General features: G+C 41.1%; 1 protein-coding gene across 2 annotated transcripts in view; it reads left to right on the forward strand.

The window, feature by feature from the left end:
• Positions 1-5,784: 5,784 nt before the first annotated feature.
• PALS2 (protein associated with LIN7 2, MAGUK p55 family member) overlaps positions 5,785-19,936 on the forward strand; it is a 57,923-nt gene continuing 43,771 nt past the window's right edge. Inside the window, exon 1 of one of the 2 annotated variants that reach the window (XM_059845078.1) lies at positions 5,785-5,939. The gene's annotated coding sequence lies outside the window, so the exon portion shown is untranslated. The remainder of the gene's footprint in view (positions 5,940-19,936) is intronic. The other variant, XM_059845085.1, reaches the window with a different exon arrangement.

Genomic DNA, 19,936 nt, shown 5'->3' on the forward strand with positions numbered 1-19,936 from the left:
GGTGCAAATTTGTCTTTTTTTTTTTTTTTGGTTGTCAAGGACCTTCTTTGATCTCTATTACTTTTCAAACATTGCAGAGAGCAGCCTCGTAAAGACACCAGCCAGCCCACTCAGCTCTTTCAGGTTCAAACCATCTGGATTGCATGAGCTGAGTTCTTGCAAGTAATCCCTATCATGATTTTCATCTACTTCTGGTACTTCTCTTTTTCCTTGCACAGAAGCCTGGGAGACCTTGCTAGTGAAGAATGAAGGAGAAAAGGCATTGAGCACCTAAAACAGCTGTGTCTGACATGATTCAGTAACAGAACATCATCATGGTTCAGTTCTATGGATTATTTGTGCCTAACTATATTCAGGAGGATACTGTAGACAGTAGATCCTTAGTGAACTTCTTACTGAGACTCAAGGAGGAAATGAATTTATTCTTGATTCAATTCCTTTAGCTGAGCCTTCTACAGCTCATGGCCAGAAATTCTAGTGAAAGAAAGGGGTTGGATATTCTTATACAAGAAAGGTAAACACTTTTGCACCGGTTCAGAAGTCTTGAAAAGGTCTTTATATAAGGTCTTCTTACGTTTTTAGATTTTTTTCATCATTTAGCCCAAATTTCAAGATGGGGATGAGGTAGTGTTTTGGTGGATTTTTTCCCTGCTCTGAACAGTGTGTGGGCTGAGAGTTGAGAATGCATATAGGTAGTGCACAGGGAAAAAGTATAGGTCACCTGAAAATAATTAGCACTTCCAAAATAACTGTCTTTGTGTTTGAGGTATAGCTCATAAAAAGAGACTTGTTTTCATAACATGGGTTTTTAAAGAATATTATTCTGCTGTCATGTTTCCTCCAACTTGTGAGGAAAAAACCCCACCAACTCATAAAGAGTTTCACATAAAGAAATAAATTTTGCAGAAAAAATAGCTAAATATTTTCAATTGCATCTAATATAATTTCTCAGATGCACACACTGATGGGAAATAAAAATACAAGTATACACACAGAACACCTACAACAATATGTTCAGGCAATTAAAGAAAATGAAGGGTACTTCCCAAACTAAATATTCAAATAATATGTCATTTCAGCTCCTAGCTAAAATCCCATCATTATTTGGGACTACGTCTTTCTGCCTACACTTCGGCAAAGATGCAAATTCTGTAGCATTACTGACCTAATGAGAGAGAAATGTGCACTTACAACCTGCAGCAGCGTAATCAATGTGATTCCCGCGTCCAGTCAGTGACAACTATTTTTGAATTGGGCAAGCAGTCACAGGTGGAGGAGCTTCTGACAGATTTCAGACAGTAATGCACTTAGGTAATCATGTTCCAAGGATTAAAAAAAAAAAACAAACCCAAGAATTATAATTATAAAACTCTGTCAGTGTAGAGAAGCAGAAGTGGCACCAAAAAATAATGCTTTTTTTCTGTTGGGTCAAGTACAGCCTCTGTTCTCTGATAATGGCAAAAGCTTGTTGCTTTAGAAGGCTGTACCTCTGCTCCCCAATAATAACCTTGCTAATTGTATAGTGTTGTATACAGTGGAAAGATTTTTCCTGACCCCGCAGGGAGCAAGTGCTGTGAAGCATGAGATTTGATTAGCCTTATTATCTTAGCCTGCCCAGTCACCAATGTTGTAAGCTGCCATGAAATTATCCATCCCTTTTAAAAATAAAGCCATACTATTTGTCTTCATTATCTCCTTCTGTGGAGTTGAATTCCACATGCATACAGACCTCAGTGATCAAAATAGCACAGGAATTACACATGTAGCCTTTTAACTCTGTAGGTACTGTTTTCTTTCATTCTTTCCTACCTTTCCATGTAAATCAACATTCTCCTAAATATTGTGAGTTTGATCACCTGCTCCTGAAAGAAAACTGGTTTTATTTTGCCATCAATATTTGTAATTACCTATGTGATCTTTTTATGAGTTACTCTGGAGCAACTCATAGCTTGGAAAATGGTGTCATTTCTTAGAAATTTTGCTGTATTTGCTGGATATTTTTTAAAATGTTTTATGATGTCTTGCATACAAAAATGAAAACAAACTACACACAAAAAATAAATGAAAATAATAATGATAATTAAAATTTCCCTAAAATATTTTGGATGGTATGTAAATGTTATCATCATAAGATCTCCAAATAGTGATAAATACAGCATAGAGACTGACACTTCATTATCTTAATTTTTTCAGATTATGAAGACAGCATATTTTGGTGGTTATCAAATAAAGTAGTCTAAAGTTAGGTCTGTCTAAAGACTGATCATAATAAATGATTATTCAAATTAGACACTGCTTAACGAAAGTGTGCAGAACACTGGACTTGCTGAGTTTGCCAACAATCAGCTTAAGACCTTCTTTAAAAAAATACACCACCCCAAAGTCCTTCACTCAACACCAGTTTGCCACAATAAGTATGGACAGGGGAATGAACTCTAGGAAGTACCTCCTCTGTGGGTACAACTGTTCATTTTGTCATTAAAATAGTCATCAGAACAGTGATAGAGAATTTGGAATTCAAACCCAGAGTTCTGCAGAGAATAAGACAAAGAAAATTTCGGCACAGTTGACACCAGCCAGCAGCTAACTTCTCCACTATTGTGGCAGAGCTGTGGTAATTACAGGTTTTTGGTTTTGTGTACATCCAGAACTATAATGGGACTGAAAACCACATCCTCCTTTCCGCATTCTGTGTACCGGAATGTCTGCTCCTCTAACTCCTCTAACATCACGGTAAGAGCTCTAGCAAAACCGAAAGACCCTGGAGAAAGACCTCTACCTCGGTGCTTGTAGCATCAGCAGAGAACAGTCAGAACGTTAGCCACCCTAGTCCCTGCAGTTTTACAAAAGGGAGCAGAAGATTTCACAGCAAAAGCGCTCAAGTGAGATCTGTATCATCAAAGGCTGAGTTCAAAGCTCTGAGGAGTCATAAACTTCAGTTCTAGTGAACGCAAATCAATCAGCCCAAAAGTGTCAGGGCTGGGGCTGCCCTACCATACAGTCCTTACGCTGCCTGAATCCTGTGGTTAGACAGAGACTGAGATAATCCCTGGCATAAAGAAACTCGGTTTTGGCACTCTTCTAACCTGTGCCTGGCTGACCCTGATCACTAGCCAGAAACTGCTGGGACATAAGTCAGCCATGGCCAGGTCCTGTCTTCTCTGCCACAAACTGGGAACAGGGTGAGGCTTGGCTGAAGTGCAGTAATTGCCCATTAAATGGACAAAAGAGATTTATGGTCGTTTTTGCACTGCGGGAATGGTTCAAAGCTCTCAGACTGAGCAGCACAGCAGGGTCCTAAGGACCATCCTTGTACGGGGGATTTCTGCGATGAGCAGCATGCAAATGCAAGTAGCAAAAAGCCCAAAGGATATGATAATTCCTGACAGAGGGTAAACATCAATTTCTAAGTTCTTCTGCAAAACAATACATCTCTATTTCTTCCTTGACCCTAATGGATCAAATGGATTAAATAGTGGGCAAAAAATGGTGTGTGAGCATTTGGGACACATTCCCTAGAGGGCTTTAATAGCCAAATAGCAGCTGCAGAGGCCAGAATGGAGGACGCTCAAAAGACTGTGGAGCAGTCAAAGTACTTCGTGCTTAGATATTTCTGTTGCAGCCAAAAATGGGCTCTTGTATTTCATAGGTTTGGATTCAAGCTCTGAGCTGAACTGTAATAAGGAACCTCTAAGTTTTGCAGTGAAGCAATTTTCTTTCATTGGCCACGAAGGTAAAGTCAGGATATCATGAAAGATGTCAGCATAAATTGCTACAACCCTTTCTCCTTAATAGAATAATGCTCAGTTTTCACAGATGCGGAGACTGTGAGAGAAGAAGTCAACAAGATGTTGAGTTGTGAAATACAGGATGAGATGGCATTTATGCGTTTTGTGGCTCTGGTTCAATTAGAACAACACCAAAAAAGTAAATTACAGGCAAAGGAGAGAAAACGACCTAAAGTTATTTTTTGGGGAATGAGGATTTTTTTATGCCTGTCACTTTTTCCATCGTAGCTTTCAAACGCCGAAAGGGTGGTACAGGTCATTATGTTGCCTAGAATCCCTCATGCCATTTTAAGTTTCCTTTCAGTTTAACAAGGAAAAGATAACTGTTTGTGAAGCAATTTACCAAAAATATGTTCAAATTGGACTTTTTACTGAGAAATTGCAGGAGGGCTGTAAGCTCTTTCGACCTGGGGATGTATAATTCCACATGCCTATGAAGCTCTCAGCACAGGGTAGCTACTGTAATTTGAAGAGTAAGTAAAAATAATTCCTAAAGGAATTTTACACACTGTTTTCCTAAAATGAGGTGCACAGGATCTCATTTACTTGATGCAACTTTATTGGACAATCTGAGAGAGGTTTTTCACCTGCTGGCTGCTGTTCCACAGTTTCTGCAATTATGCCTATCATAAATATCAGCTGCTTTTTTTGATGTTGTTGGCAGCATAGAAATCAGTTTAGTCGTTATCTAGTAGGAAAGCAGAATCTGAACCCATTAAGATGAAAATGGGAAACTAGTGGATTTTCTGTTAGAACTCTGCCCCCTCATAGCTCTGGCTTTCCCTCTTCTCCAATGGGTCCCAAAATAAAAGCCAGCATGAATTGCAGACAGCTCGTTATGAAGGTTTACCTTATGTCACACCGGGCTACCGGGTATTCTTAAAACGGCATAATTATACAGATTGCAATTGAAGTGTATGCTGGGATTCAAAAATTTCCAGGAAAGTCGGTATGAGGAGGAATAAGTGAATGAAGACAAGTTGAGGAATGACAGATTGTTTTGGATATGAGCCTTTCTTTTCTGGAGCAAATTTTACCCTTAGGTGAAAACCAAAAAAGTCCAGCTTTAGTTAGCAAGAATTCTGCATGCAGGACTGACTGTGTCCAACCCAAATTTTCCTAAGTCCATGAATATCCAAAGGTGAGAGCCTCCCCTGGAAAAAAAAAAAAAAAAAAAAAAAGAGAGAGAGAGAGAGAGAGCTGCTCTGTAATCATTGCTCAAAACAAACGAAATGTTTAAACAGTGACCAGAAGTGCGGGGAAATCGCTTTCCCAGTGTTATTTCCATTTAAGTGGTCTTGCAGGTTATTAGCATCAGGGGAAACTCCCCACTTTCCCTTTCCCCTCTGAAATGTGAAATTTCTCTGCTCGCATTTCTCGCACTCAGCGACTGAGCAGGCAGTGCCACGTGTCCCCTCCCGGGACTCGGGACCGGGGCGAGCCCGACTCGGGACCGGGTCCCGGACACGAACCGGGGGCAGCCCGAATCCCGTCCGGGGGTACCGGCAGGGACGCGGGGAGAGGACAGGGGCACGCAGGCTCGCACACGGGCACCCTCGCTCGCTCAGCACCCACGGCGGCCCTCACCCGCGCGTGCTGTGACACGAACGCGCGCGTGTCCCCACGCGGCCCCGCGCCGGCCCCCACCGTCGCCTCGCACACACGCGCACACACACGCGCGCGCGCTTGCACGTGCGGGGACACGCACAGTCACGCGCACTCCCACACACTCGCCCTCGCTCTGTCACACTCGCCGACCCCTCTCGCCCACCCACATACACTCACACTCACCCACTCACACTCACTCACCCACACGCACTCTCACACACGGAGGGAAGGGGAGGGGAGGGCGAGGCAAAGGCGCGCGCGCTCCCTCCGGGAGGGTGCGGGGGAGGCGCTCGCGCGCCACTGCCGCGGAGGCCGCGCGCGCGCGCGCTCGCCGGGGGTGGGCGGGGCAGAGGAGCGGCGGCGGGAGCGCGTGCTACAGCCACGCCGGCGGCGCGCGCCGAGGCGGGCGCAGAGCGGCGGCGGCGGTACCTCCGGCTCGCGCCGTCCCTCCGGCAGCCCCGCGCGGCCGGGATCGTCCATGGGGCCGAGCGGCGCCCGCTGAGGGAGGAGGGGACGGGGTGCAGCGGGAGTCGGTGCCGGCCGGTGAGTTCCCGTACCGGAGGGGAGGTCGCGTGCGCGGGGGGGAGGGAGGGTTCGCCCGCCCGGCTACTCGCTTCTCCCGTCCCTCCCAGCCGGCGGGGAAATGGTGGTGGGAGGCGGGGTCCCGCAGCCATCCCGGCCGAGCCCCTCGACCCGGCGGTGGCAGCGGGGGTGCCGCGTGTGCGTGTGGCGTGAGGCGGGAAGAGCCGTCCGCAGGTAGCGGGGCCGGGCGGGCCTGCAGGGGAGCGAACATGGCAGCGCCGGAGTCCGGGAAGACGGATTTTTGCCCCTAGAGCGGGGATTAACCCTCCTCCTCCCGCCTCCGGATGCGTCCCCGGGAGACTCGCGCTTCATCTGCCTCTCCGGATTATCCACCCGCCCACCCCCCTTCCCCCCACCCCCTTTCCCGGTATTTTCTCTCCTCCTGGAGATTATCAGGTTTCCCGCCCCTCCCTCTCTGGGATCCTCCACCTCCCTTCTCCGAGGGGATTATCTCCCCCCTTCTCTGCCGGATTATCCCCCCAGTTCGCTGTCCCTCCCTCCGCGTTTATGCTTCTCCGCAGCCTCGCCTCTCGGGGATTATCTCCTCTCCCTTTGGGGTGATTCTTCCTCTCCTGATCTCTGCCCCGGTCTTTCCCTGCCTATTTTCTACCTGAGGAAGTCAACCCTCCCCTTCCGTCTGCCTCTGACTGGGGAAAGGGGCGAAAATGTGGTTGTGATCAGGTGGGCAGGAGTTTCCAGCAGTGCTGTCATCTCCTGGGTCGCTGTACGAGTACTACAGGCAAGTGGATGTAGGTGTAGGAGAGGAGGCAGCAGGGATGGATGTGCGGAGCTTGGTCCAGAGTTCAGCCTGTGGCGTTGTGCTCTGTATGCTGGAAAATATCCACCCTTCCTGCGATGTTACATCTGGTGGAGATGAAGGAGAGCCGACCTGGATCAGTGCTTTAAAAAAACGTGCACGGGTGCTGGGTGGTAGAGGCTGCACGGAAAAAAGCCAGTAGCCTCTGAGTTTCTTTGAGGAAGGTGCAATGTACAGTAGTAGCATTGTAGGTGGGAAGGTGCTTGGATGACATTGCTGCTGTCAGGGGTCAAAGCTGGCTTGGATAGCTTCTGTCTTGGCTTGAAAGGCAGCTGTTGCTTGGTGTTGAGGAGGAAGCAGGCTGATATCTTTTGCTGCGGCTCTGATGCTGATGTGGTTCTTTACTGTCAACTTGCTGGCTGAGGAGAAATGCATGTGTTCCTAAAACAGAGGGGGAAGGTTTATCCCATGTATTTGACTCCTGCGTAGGTTCAACCAGTCTGTCTCCCAACAGCTGGTCTCCGTGCACATGGGTTTGCTGGAGGAGACTTGCAGATCTTTTGGCCATCTTGTGGCACAAGGCCCAGGATTATATCCATTAAACTTCTCCCACTTGGCTTTGAGAGGAGAAGAGGCTGCAAGAAATTGTATGGAGACTGGGCACCTATAAATAGATGTCGGACTAGAGGAGGCTTTGAAATCTTAGCATGCTGCTTCTGAATAGATAGTGTCTGTTAAACTGGCTGGGTTGACACTAGCATCATAATGTTTTCTTTTATTTCTGCTGAGGTGGTTGGCATTTAACACTTTGACTGGACCATACAGCATCTGCCAAAAAATTCTTCCTGAAAAGGACACAGAGAAAATTCTCATTTAAATGAAGTGCTGACAATTGGAGTCTAGTTTGAGCTCATTTAAACGGGATTCTTAAATGACCCTTCAGAGAAATCTTTAGTTTCCTCTTCCCTTCCTTGAAATGCTTGGAATTGATGATCTTATGTCCTTAATTTGTTCTCAAAGTATTGCAATAGATAGATTACCTGAGATCTGTGTTGCTGTGAAAAATCTGCAGTACTGAGGTATGGCATCATAATGCTGGTAGCACTGCTAGGCTTTTATTTTGTTGTTTAGGTTTTGGAGTTTTTTGTTTATTCACTTTTTTTTAATGGAATCTTTGACATCTAACCAAAAGAGTGTATATTTGGCTTCCTTGAATTCAGGGTGCTTGCATTTATTTTAGATCTTATGGATCACTGCTCTTTCGGCTTGTCTTGTTGAGAACTAATTAATATGGAAATTATTGACAAATATACTGTACTAGCTCTGTGGAATGGTATCTGTTCTGCTGCGCTATTAGTGGGCCAACTGCATCCTCTAAGTCTCTAAAATGATTGAAAAGCTGTTGCAACATATGTGCAATTGGACCTTTTTTGAACTACCTCTTTCTTGTGCCCTTTTTTCCTTTAAAAAATAGTGGAAGCTAAGTAAATCATGATGGTTTCTTTTTTCTTCTTTTTCTTTTTTTAATAAAAGAAAAATAAGAGAGGAAGTAATGAAAATGTGCCTGAATAATATGAAAAAGTCTTAACAAACACTAATAGGATGAATATCTGCAAGAACCCTGACTATAAGGACATTTCTTATTTAGAGCATAACATTTTAATCTGATCTTTATTTTCCTTTTTTTTTTTTTTTTTTTGTAAAAAAAGGAAAAGGAAAGGAAGGGTTTTGTAAACCTCAGGGAGGCAGAAAGGAGCAGAAATCTTGGCACTATGACTTACTAGTTTTGGCATTTTTAGTTGATATTTAACCATAGTAAAAACAGGAAAACCAAGTAATTGATCAAATAATTTGGCTTTATTTTAAGTTGTTAAGGATGTGATCAGAGCATTATCCTCAAACACTGGGTATCTTTGGTCAGCTTCAAGATCCAGCTTGCTGTTAAGTCCATGTGTTTGGTATTTCTGTGTGAAGAAACAGAGGTCAGTGATCTGCAGAAAACTTTATAGCACCAACATGACAAGCAAAAGACCTTAGTATGAGTCTCTTTGTACAGTGACTCAGTCTCTGAATTCTTGTGTTATTCTAAAGGTATTTGTTTGTAGAAATTGTAGTTTGAACGCCATTTTCTAGAAGTTCAGTGTCCTGCTTTAAACCCATAATTGCTGCTGAGTGATTTAAAGTTCTGACTGGGTGTGACTGTCCCAGGTTTGTGAATGCCCTTTGATCCTCTGTGCAGGACACTGCTCAGTGAATCTTTTCTCATGCTGAAGAAGTGGGAGGAATTTCTTTTTGCTCAAGAGACAGGTATGCACTTGGGATTGTGACAGTCTCCATGCAGATTGGAAGGAATAATACTCCCAAGATCTGAAAGGATGAAAAGCTCACATATGTTAAAATAAAGTGCTCCATCATGTTGTGTGCTTAAACTAAAAATGGAAAAAACCTGGAAGGGTTGGCCTTGCTCATGAAGAGAAAACCTGAATTTTTAGGAGTATCCTGCAACTGGAGGGGTACAGACACTATTGGACTTATTTGTGTGGAAATATGACACAGAATGTGCTGTCAGGGTTAAGAGCCAGTGTGTGAGAGGGAAAAGTGGTTTTACTGTCCCCCACAAGAGAAGGAGCTTGTAGAGGGTGCTGGAGAAGAGCGAGTTTCGTTGGGTGTGACACGCGAAAATCCAATGTGCTGCTCGCACATCCTGTTACAGGGCTTGTATGATTGATTCCATGGTCATTATAAGCATCTGCAGTTGGATCTCAGGTTATACTACAGCAGTACTGTAGTGCAACAAAGCATGGTGATGGTAATGTGCTATCCTGGGGCTTAAAATTGCTTTTTTTCAGAATAAAGCACGCCTGAATTATGTAGTTATGGCTGATGTCACTCTTACAAGAATAATAGAGACCAAAGAAAAGATAGAAAGAGAGGTTAGGACATGGATTCTTCCATATGTAAACATTTGCATTCTTATTTTGGGTTAATTAGAGTCTTTGAAGTTACAGTAATTTCACAGCCTTTGTTAAATAATAACAATAAGAATTGGAAAATGGGATATTGTCTACTCTTATCATCATGTTTTAATCATTTTCAGTGTCTGTGGCTTAAAATAAAAAGGTGTTTCATACAGTGTTTGTAACATAACAGTGTTTCATATTAGCAACTACTATTCCATGGGTTTTACGCATCAGTTATTTAAAGAACTCATTATAGTGTCCCGGTCTCATGAAACGATGGTGGGAATTAGAAATCAGATAACATTTCAAATTTACTAGGAACAAATGTTATTTAATAAATTACCTATACATGTTTTTTAAGTGTATTGACTAGTTTTACGTTCTGATAAAGAACTGTTTGAGAGCAAGGACTCAGTGAAATTCATGCTCACTGCAGAGAATGACTGTGGTTTCTATAAATTTGTTTTAGGGGGAGAGGAACACAAAACATGATGACGCATGACACACACAAATTCTTTGTATCTTACACAAAAACATTGCTCCTCTTGCAGCTTCTGCTTACCCAAATCCCAGAGGATCAAATTACTGTTTCAGTTAAAATCACTTTTCCTGTAGGTGGAGACAATTGTTGATTTGAAGTAAGCTTAAGTCTTTACATTTTGATTGCAAAGTATCTTTGATTTTATCAAGATAGTATTGAAATAATGAAAATTAGGATGTAAGAAAAAGCTTAATTTTTTTATTTTAAGATAGTTTACTTAAGCCTCTTACTGAAAGAGCTGTGCCATTCAAATATTGCTTCTGTAGTAAGAGTGGCTACTCAAATACTTAGGGTTTAATTTTCTAATTATCTCCACCCACTGGTCAAATATGCATTGATGAAAAGTTTAAGTGATACCTTCTAAAAGATCCAAACATAGGATGAAGGAAAGTAGATTGAGGGTAAATAGACTGAGAGTAAAAACGTGGATAAAGTTTTTTCTTAAGACTAGTAACACATGGTAGGGGAGCCCTTAAGTAAATCAACAGGAGAATAAAAGAAAGATGTATCAGCCATTCTGGCTGTGTTATTCCATTCCCTGATAAATTAAAAAAAAATATTTTATTCCGTGTTCATTCATTAATTGTTCAGAGATCTGACTGTAGGGATCATGTCAGCGATTTTGCATGTAAAACATGTCAACAACTTTTTATGTGATGTTGATTTATTTTTTAACAAGTCAGTGGGCCAGTTGGTAAGTCAGCCTTTACAAATCTTATTAAAATTCCATCCCATTCCTTTCCTGATTCTCTGTTGAAGTTTACAGAGGTCTTTTTGGCAAGATGAAACTGCTTATGCAGCAGAAGTTCTCAGACTGGCAAGACTGACTATATTCTGGCAAATGAAGTGAGAGAAAAGTTAATTTCTCTTTTCCAAGCTATTCTGGCTTACTATATTGTGAGTTGTTGTGCTGTAGCAAAGGACAGGGCTGCTGCACAGAAATTGCTTGAACGTTAATAATTTTGCTGTAGTCATACTGCTGCTTACAGCTTCTCATGCATTCTTCAGATCATTAGAAGGAGCTGTAATTAACAACTGAAAATTCAGTTTACGCATTCTTTGGTAAAGAGCATGCAGGCAGGGAGAAGTTGGTAAGTGAAACTTAATGTTCATGGAGCGTGTGACAGTAGGGCATTCAGTCATCTGAGTTCAAATCAGACAAAGTCTGTCTTCTCAGATCTACTGGCACAGCTCTGCTGCTTACACTACATTTGGTATGGAACAGCAAAATGGGATGAGCAGTGTTTAATTCGGTCACTTCTGACCAGTGAAGTTCCTTTATACAGATTTAATCTTTGTAGTATTTTAACAACTTCCAGGAACTTGTTGCAGTTGGCATTTGTCTTACATGATCTTCCCTGAGGACACACTCTGGGTGTACATTGCTATGTGTGGTATTTCAAGCAGTGTTCAACTGCAGCTGATTTATCAAGTGAAACACTTGGTTTCACTGTGAATTTTGTTTTATTCTTTCATAGCTTTACGTGGGGTGGCCCACTTGCTGCATGGATAAAATTCTACCTTGGTGTATGCCTGTTGTGTGAGAGGAGTTGTCCATCATTAGCTCTGCAATAATCTCACAGGTGTCTTGTCGCCAAAGGGATCAGATGGACACACCACCTTTAAGTCATTGTGCTTTGGGAAGCAAGATAAACCGGTAACTTGTGTTGCTGGGTTTTAATCAGCTCTTCTGTAACATTACCTGGTCACAGGGTAGTAATGACTGTGCTTTGAATTGCTCCCGCTGATGGTTGAGAGCCCTCACATCTGTTTCATGTTCCTGTTGCTGGAGGGGAGAAACGTTTGGGCAGTTTTGAGGACAGGCTATAAATACACAAAGAGAAAAGGGTATGGGAGCACGGAAGAGTTTAATTTTCTTGAGTCTGACACTTAATTTGATAGGAAAAAAAAATCCATCCATCCGTCTTTATGTCTGCCACAGACACACCGCTGGCTTCCAACGGGTGAGTCTTAGGGATCCAGATATTGTTAAAAATCGTGCTATTGGAATGGGAGGTTAACTGGGTGTGGAGACTGGTGAGAATATAAGAGGCTTTGGCTATTAGAAAGGGGCAGAAAAGGGTTTTGTGTTTAATGATTTCCAAGTTGGAGTGCGGAGCCCGAACGCGCCGGGTCGGCTCGGAAAGGTGGCTCAAGCGCGCTCTCCAGTGGCCACACCGGGGCAGCGGCGCTGGGATGGGCTCGGGCCGTCGGGGCCACCGCGCCGGCTGAGTGACAGAAGCCAGCTCCTGTCGTGCGGATGGTTGCTTGATTAGCTGAGTACACTGATAAATAAGCTGATGCTTCTTAACGAATAAGTGGCTAAATTCGTTTAAAAAAAAAAATCTGCTGTTGCCAAAAATTGATTCAGTTAGGAATCTTGCTCTTGTAGTTGGGTCAAAAAAGGACTGTCCCATCCAGCAGTCTATTAGATGGGGAGATTGCTGCAGTCTCTGCTGGGAGTTTTTGTGCTGACGCCTGGAAGCAGACAGGTTTACTGCTGAATGGAATTTATTAGCTATGAATTGAAGCGTGTACATTTAACTGTGTCAGATCTTGGCAAATAGCTCTGCAAGCAGCACAGACTAACTAAACAGCAGCAGAAAGAAATGTGTAGTTCTTAGCAAGTTTAGTACACAGTTCTCAGTCTTACATCAGATTCCATGCTGTTCAGGAAAGCAGCAGGGGCCTTTGGAAGGAAGAACTTCATTGGCAATAATGAATAGGAAACGGAAAAGAGAAGGGTGGACTGTTCAGCAGGTGGACTCATCATAAAGGGCAAGGTCTCAAGGCGCATTGTGTAATTTGAAATGTCTGAGGTAACTGCTTCATAGATGATTTCAAGTTTCTGGTATTGTTTTACTTTGTCTCTCTTTAAGTGTTCAAACCATGAACTTCTGGCTCCTGATAGAGTTCTCTTTTGTAGACAAGACCTCAGTTAGCCCTTGTTTGACCACACACCTTGTTTCTCCAAAAACCTCAAGTGTTTTGAGAGTTTTATATGATAGTGTGACTGTCAGAATGGTACTGTTAGATCTTGCTATTAACTGGAGTTGTTAAACTAAGACGCTTGAAGTAAGTTTGAGCTTGTAAGAATGTAGTGTTTGGTTGGATTTTTCAAAGTAATTTTATTTGTAAGGTACTAGCAAAAAAACTACATTGAGGAACATTCAGTGAAACCATTAAGAATACTTTCTTTAGAATTGTAAGAATTAGTCTAATTACAAATTTGGCAAAAAAGGCATGTGTAATAAGTTTCAGAAGAGTCTGCTACTTAGCTTCGAATGTATGGCCCTATATGGAAAAGTGCAACTGTGTGTCTGTTCATATGTGACATCTGGTGTGATACAATCATACCAGTTATCTGTTTACCACTTCTGATGAACGCATTACACAAAATGCGTACTTTTGTGCACAAAGCACTTTTCTCACTATGGATATCACTATAAAGCTTTTACACATTTCAAATAATAATAAAAAAATAAAATCCCTTGGGCTTCCCTACCCCAGGCATAAATGATTTTACTTTACAAATATAATTACTGTACTTCCAGGAGGTAATCTCTCTGGACAGCCATAGACTAGTTTGAATTAGATTATTCTGTTTTTTCCTCCAGGGTGAGTTAATACATTGAATTTTATTTTTCTGTAATTACTTCAAAATTTAGATCACTTTTAATGCTTACTATTCTTCCTATAACTAGACTGGGAAAGTTAAGAATACTTGCATTTGAGGGGATGACATTAACTTTTTTCACCTATAACTTAATTTCCTTCAGGTAGGCATCAGTTCCGCTCCTCAACTTCATACAGCTCATGCTGTGTTCAGTTAGTCTCAATTGTAGAGTTTCTTAATTTGGAAATACTGGAAATATTTACTTAATAAGCAGAGAGTAAGCGCACTAAATCATTCAACTGTGACATTTAACCAAGTCTAGCTAGAGCAATGTTTTTGTTAAATCTGTATTTCCAGAGTTCTGGGTTTGAAATCTTTCCAGTAGTTTGGCAGTAAGCTTCCAAATGAATAAAGCAAGTTACTACTTTTACCTCTGTTACAAAATCTTTGGACAGAAAGCCAGTCAGTGTGAAATAAACAGAGGAGCAGAGTTAGTCTGGGGAGATAGTCAGGAAAATGTTTTTCCTATTTTATTTCATGAACTTCAACAGGAAGGGCAGATCTCTGGATAGATGATTGTGAACCACGATTGGATGCAAATGCTTTTATATAAATGACCTGTTTGTATTTGGATTTTACTTACTTTAAGAAGCAGAAATGCACTTAAGCAGTAGGTGAGAGAAGACTATAGAGATTAATTTGCAAATTAACCTTCTAATAATACAATGCTGTTTTGAAATAGAAGGAAATCTTTGGTGTTTTGAGGTCTCAGAATATGACTTCCTGTTGTGTTGAATACAGGACAAGCCAGGATATCTGTAGAGGCAGATTTTAGTTTGGTAGTTGGCATCTGGTATCAAAGTGCAGGAGTATTATGTACTAATGCAAAAGTCATACAATGTTAAAGGGTAAAACTTGTTACTTGTGTTGTCAGTGAGGTCCTACAGCCTAGCTAAGTAACATGTAAGTTCACTGCAAACTTGAAAGTGCTTGGGTCCCGTTGAATAGAGTAGGTTTTCAAATAATAACTACTGTCATTGAGTCAGACTGAAGTTCCATCAAGCTCCTTTTTCTAACATGCAATGCAGCATCTGAAACCATGCAGAATCTGTCAGGAGCTTCTGTTAATGTCATCTCTGAGCAGATTTTCAAGAAGACAGAAGACATGGATATGTCTTGATGAGAACATGCTGGGGCCAGAAGAATTAGCGGCTGGATAGCCTTGAATTCAGCTTCCAAGTAGGCATAAAGAAGCATAATATGGTCCCCAAGTGCCTAGACATCATTATCCAAAAACTGATGAAGAATTCATTGTGCTAATGTGCAACAGCAGCAGATTCCAAAATTCAGTGTGTTGTTCATGACTAAAATAACATCTTATGTAATTGCCCTGGGCCTGCAAATTAGCAGCTTCCAAAAAGATCTTATAGCTTTGCAGAGGGGATTGAAAACTAAGACAGCAGAATGATTGATAATGCTAAAGGCATAAGACTTGAAGGTCTTCAGGAAGTCCATCTCTGAGTAGAGAACAGATTATGCATTTGCCACTCTTTTTTTTTGTTTCTGCTCTCCTGCAAGTCATTAGGGAGCTGGTATAAATGCAAGAGGATGATCTGAAATACCAGGCACTCGTTAGCAGCTCTGGATGTGGCTACCTGTAAGAAGAAGATTCCTATGCTGAAGAAAGGAACTTTCTCTTGTTTGATGTGATCTTACTCTATGTTAGGATATTACCCATTTGAACTGGACAGGGTTGTGACCAGTAATAGACTGGAAGTTGCAGTCTGTCTTTTAAAAATACATATATTTTATTTTGTTTGTATGCGTGCATACATATATGGAAACATACAGAAAAAGAAGGAATTTTTAATAAAATGCAGTATTTTATATATGTGTGTGTTAAGATGTATGTGGGTGTATATATACGCATACATATGTATCTTAAAAAACACTTGTCTGTAAACAGAAAGCCCAACATCCATAAACTGTCTAGGAAAGCATAAACACAAAGTAAGCATACATGACATTTTCTCTAGGTAATCTCCGAGAATCTGGCTAACATTTAACCTGAAGATTTTTTAAATTACATTAGGTTGTGGATTGTTCATGTAATTTAGGTCAGGTGCTTTTACCATTCAAGATGCTTCAGTTTTAAAACTGGTCTCAGCTCCTCAGTGGACTAGTATTCATACATAAATTGCTAGTGTGCACTGGAGATCTGTTTGATTAAACATGAGAAACTCTTATCCTTGGATTGGGTTACTGTTTAGTTTCTTTAAATAATTGACAATGGATTTTCACTGAAGTGCTTGATAACTGAGATGTGATATGTGCAGCATTGTAGCCTTCTGTGAAGATTGAACCAGTACTAGTTCTTGTTTTGGTAACAGAGCTGGTGGCAAGTTTGCAGCAGATTAATGATTACCCATGTTTTAGTTTAGGAAGCATGCCAGGATACCCATAGATTCGTCTTTGGTGGGCCATTGCTCCATTCTGCCTAATGATGTGTCCAGGTGAAACAACAGAAATAGATGTTTAGCCTCCAAACACTGGAGCTTGTAAGCCTGTTTACATATTTACCTGCTCTCTAGAAATCTGACTGCTGCCGTGTGATATGTTCCTTCTGTTACTTGCTTCCACACAGGCACCTTGAATAAGGTGAACCTAGCCTTGGCAATTATCTTGGTGTGGCTTTAAAGGTTTTCTGCCTTTAGTGTGGGGTTTTAATAAACACAGAAAGATAAAGTGTGTTGGGATTAAAGAAAGAACATTCTAATAGTTTGAATTTTGGGTTGTTTGGTCACCGAGTCCTTTGAACTTAGATGTGTGAGCTGATAAAAGGTGTCATCTGAAGCTAAGGGGAAGACTTCTCAATTAGCAATAGAAATGCTCTTTCAGCTTAGTCTGACAGTATGGTATCCTGTGCCTGGAAGCATGTTCAACTGATCTGTGGAAGTGCATAGATAATAAGGAAACATCACTGTCCCAATTGCTGTGATTAAAAAACACCTTTCTTAACATCCCCCTTCACATTGTCCTATATTGATATGCAGAATTGGGAACAAGATGAAGCAGCTGGCTCATCTTTCCCACACTCGCTTCAGTCAATCTACAGGTAGCTAGCAGTTTTTTAGATTTGGTATCACTTGGAAAACACTTCCAGTTTTACAGCAATAAGCAATGACTTCTAGGTTCAGTCTTGTGATGTAGGGAAGAGGAGTGGAGTCAGGTGTTCTAGATCATCCTGTGTTAGCAGTGTACTGGAGATGTGTTTTCAATAAAATCAGCTTGATACAAGATCTTAGAATCCAGGCAGTGATTTGCATACAGACTAAAGGCTTAGTGTTATAGAAATAGTTCCCAGTATCTGCTGGAAATGTGGTGCCAAGGATTCAGAGAAATGTAAAGAGCTCTTTCCCCTTTACTTTCCAGTCTATCATCTTCTCACTCATTGGTAAAAGTCAAAGTTCTCATGTTTGATCCTTATGTTGTTTAAAGAGGCAATAACGAAGCAATGTCCCAACACAGTTCTCTAGAAAGGTTTTAAAAAATACTTTTCCAAGGTGATTCTCTTATTATCTTCTAAGAAGAAGAAGATAATAATTGCACTTCTAATAGGAAGTGTAATCCTTGACAAACCCCTAGTTTGGCCTAAATGGAATGTGGAAGCTCTCAGGCTTGACAGAAGTTGGGAAGTGTGTAAAAATAAGAACAGTTCCATTACCAAGAACTTGATCTAGGCTTTTATAAGTGCTTCCTCTTCTTTGGAGAAGAGATTTTGATAGTGGTAGGTAAAACAAATAATTATGTGAAGTTTTTTTTTATTTGTTGAGTTTCGTATTAATGCAACAGAAATGGAGAAGATATAACACAACATACATATGTGGAGTTTAGAAAAAATTGTCTGACCTTTCTTATCCTGAGTTGCACCAAGAGGGCAGGTCTTCCCCTAATTATTGGTCCATCTTGCTCAGAGAAGTGACAAAGGTTTATCTAACTTCTACTCTGAAAACCAGCTGTAACTTGATCATCTTAGTACATTGAAATTGGGGCTTGACCAGACTTGTGTTTTCTCTTGCTGAAGAAATAGATCCTTTGGAGAAAAAAAAAAAAAAGAGTAAGTGCAGCATGAATATGCTTCTTGTATAGAAATAGGAGGAATAAAAAGGAATAAAATTTACCAGCTGTAAATTGAATATTGTCTTTCCAAGTGATGCCCAGAAATACTCTTGTGCATCTGAAGATGTTGAATGCATCATAAATCTCAGCTAATATTATCTAGAATTGCTCTACTTAGTTATCTGTGACCAAAATTAGAATCCTGTAATGCTTCTGTTATGTAGTTTTTAGAGTTCATTGGCAGCTTCTGAACGAATTAAAAGGATGAAGAAGGGCTAAAGAAGTGAAGACTCATAAGGAGACTCTTGAGATCTTGGCCATCCTATTTTAAATTGGAATTTAAAAATGTTAGATCTCTGTAGCACAGGTTGCTTTTATTCAAGCTGCTCATTCTTTTGTTGCAGCTAAGCTGCCATTTTGGTTTTAGTATCTACTCTGATTCTCAAGCATTTGGGCATACTTAAGAAACAGAAGGGATACTTTTTTGTGTGAACAGAAATGGGCAGTGAATAAAAAGATAGTGGAAAGATCTTGAGGCTGTATGAACCTAATGGATTAATCAAGAGTTACACTGTGACTTTTCACAGTTTGTACTTAGAAATATATGCAAATACCTCTTGTCAGCCTGTTTTGAGGGGATCTGAACATATAAACCTCTGAATGAATCTTTCATTCAAGTAGGTCACTTCCTTTTTATTCTTTTTTTTTGACATAATTCCCAAACCAGCTTTAACTGATGATTTAACTTGGAAGTCCCTGGGGCTGGTTACCTGCTTGCAGCTAAACTTACACTTAAATCCTTTTCAGTAATATTTTTGCAAATTCTACTTCTCTGGAATATTGTCTAACAAACTTTTTTTAAAGGCAGCAGGCTGAAAGAGGGGCACAGTGAGGGACTCAGCATTGGGAACCTCCCTCTCTTTCACATCAATGAAGAAGCATCATGTCATCTTCCAGGCAGAAGTGCCAGTTTGTGTACGTGAAGACAGGTGGAGCAGGTGACAGTTCCATTTAAACACTACCCCTTCCAGCATGGGGTAAGCACCATGTGGTAGTGCTAGATTGTGTACAGAAATGACAGATGAGGTGTGGTTTCCTGGGCCATAAACTGGAATATATGAGACATTTCACATTTTTTTGTTTTTCCTGCTGAGCTACTCCTTTTGGTCTATCTAGTTTTTCTAAGTTCATTATAATGTGTTGCCTACTTTCCAGCCATTTTTTCCCCTTTTATTAGATACATTTTCAAATAATTTACTATTAAATAGGTGTTCAGGACTTTTAGCTCTCAAAAAAATTTTACTTTTATGTATGTGTTGGAGAGATGACCAACTTCTCTGTGTATGGTAGGGTATTTGGCTAAATGATTTGAACTCTGATGTCGGGGTACGTGCACAGGCCTGTGTTCTGATAGCTGGTATGATGACTGCAAAAAACCCATGAGAGATAATCTGACACTAAGATGATCTTGAATTTGTGCATCTTGGTGGTAATTAAACTCACTGAAATATATTTTGTACCCCTCCTGAAATATAATCCAAAAAAAGTCTTCAGAGGATTAAAATCAGTGAGTTTTTATTGAGGATTATTTGTGCATGGTGTTCGAAGTGCTGTGTTTGTGAATGTTACGGATGCTGTTATGTTATGTGTGTGTCTTTTATGGAATCTTGAAAGTCATAGGACACTGTGTATTGTATGGCTTTGCTGTGCTGTTAGCACAGTCGATTCAAGTAAAAATGTTTGGTGAAGCAAGAATGACTGGGATGCAGTTGCAGTGATATTTCCATGCTTCAAATTTATGGTGGAGTCTTGCAGCTCTGCTGCATGAAGCAGATTTGTGCTGTGCTATAAACTTCTCATTTCATCAATCTTTGCATTGTTTTTCTGTATCTGTCATACAGAAATATCTGTATCCGCCTGTTTTTGGAAAGCCTCAGAACTGAAGAGTGAATCTGATAGAATTAC

The sequence above is a fragment of the Haemorhous mexicanus genome, chromosome 1 (genome assembly GCF_027477595.1).
Source record: "Haemorhous mexicanus isolate bHaeMex1 chromosome 1, bHaeMex1.pri, whole genome shotgun sequence".
Lineage (NCBI taxonomy): Eukaryota > Metazoa > Chordata > Aves > Passeriformes > Fringillidae > Haemorhous > Haemorhous mexicanus.